This window comes from Crocuta crocuta, unplaced genomic scaffold, assembly GCF_008692635.1.
Source record: "Crocuta crocuta isolate KB4526 unplaced genomic scaffold, BGI_CrCroc_1.0 scaffold415, whole genome shotgun sequence".
Lineage (NCBI taxonomy): Eukaryota > Metazoa > Chordata > Mammalia > Carnivora > Hyaenidae > Crocuta > Crocuta crocuta.
Window position 1 is genome coordinate 1,241,124 of NW_027531525.1, and position 1,285 is coordinate 1,242,408.

At 59.4% G+C, this 1,285-nt stretch overlaps 1 protein-coding gene across 1 annotated transcript in view; it reads right to left on the minus strand.

Annotated features, from left to right (window-relative positions):
- Positions 1-1,041, minus strand: part of SELENBP1 (selenium binding protein 1) — a 9,587-nt gene extending 8,546 nt beyond the window's left edge. Inside the window, exon 1 of the mRNA XM_077772536.1 lies at positions 1,027-1,041. The gene's annotated coding sequence lies outside the window, so the exon portion shown is untranslated. The remainder of the gene's footprint in view (positions 1-1,026) is intronic.
- Between the last annotated feature and the right edge of the window lie 244 nt (positions 1,042-1,285).

Consider the following 1,285-nt stretch of genomic DNA (forward strand, 5'->3'; position numbering starts at 1 on the left):
CAGCCCCCCCCCCCCCCCCCCCCCCCCACCTTGCCCATGTCCTCCTGCCACAGCGGCCCTGGTTTCACTTTCTCCAGCCTCATACTCCCCTCCAGCTTTGAAGTGGAAGGAAAATTGGCCGCACTCATTATCACTCGTTAGCCTCATAAACCTCCGCAGGCGGAAGTGGGGTGCCCCCCCATCTCTTGGCTGGGTACCGCATACAGCTCCCTGGGTGGGTGGCAGGGCCCGGAAGCAGCCCAGCATGGAGCCACCGTCCCTAACTGGCCCGTGACAGGTCATCGGACTCTCAGGGTCTCCGTTCACCCAGGAAGGAAGGATTTGGTGCCAGCAGGGCCGCTGAGGCCGTGGTACAGGGTCCCAGGGACAGGCACACAGTCCCCAGAGCAAATGGCAGTGGCTTGCTGAAGAACCAAGGCGAGGCTGAGGCCTGGTTTGTTAACTGTCTTGGGGGCTGCCCTTGGCCAGAGAGGCCGGGGTTCAAAGGGCTGCACAAGGGACCCCGCCCCCCTTGTTTTTCATCTTGAAGTCGAGGGGCCCCTTTCCTGAGAACTGGCTGCCTGACAAGAAGGGTAGCCTGTGCCTCCTTCGTCTAGAAACCTGCTGACTCTGTGTCTGGAGAAGCCACTTTCATCTTCCTGGATGAAAGCTATGGGGGAAGTTTTATTGGCTAGTGAAAGGGATGAAGTTTGGTTTGGAGACTGTTGGCCGAAAGATCCATGACGTTTCCAAAACGGACTGGAAGGAAGGAGAACAAAGCCGGGCCTCTGTGACGGGTGCTGTCCTCCTGGTTCCCAGGGGTGGGGAGGACCCAAAGGAAGATGCTCCGAGGCTGCCCCTTGCCCCCCCTCCTCAATATCACTCAGCTCCCCTGGCTCTTTCCTACATCTTCATCCTCACCACCACACCACCGGCCAGGCATGCACCACAGTCAGCCCTGGGGGTACAGCTGTCCCCCAGGAGGGCCCCTGAGGGCTGCTGCTTCGCCTTTGCCAGCCTCCTCATCTGCTGGCTGCCTCTACTCACCTGGCCTTCAGCCTTCTCCTCCTCCTCTACCTTAGATCCGCCTCCTCCCTCCCCCACTTTCCTGCTTTGGGGCTGAAGTAGAGGATCTGAAAGAGAAAGAAAGCACATCCTTACCCTCTTGTCAAAAGTACCAGGGCACCCAGGTGGCTCAGTCGGTGAAGCGTCAGACTTCAGCTCAGGTCATGATCTTGCGGCTCGTGGGTTTGAGCCCTGCATCGGGCTCTGCTTTCAGCGCTGAGCCCACTTCAGATCCTCTGTC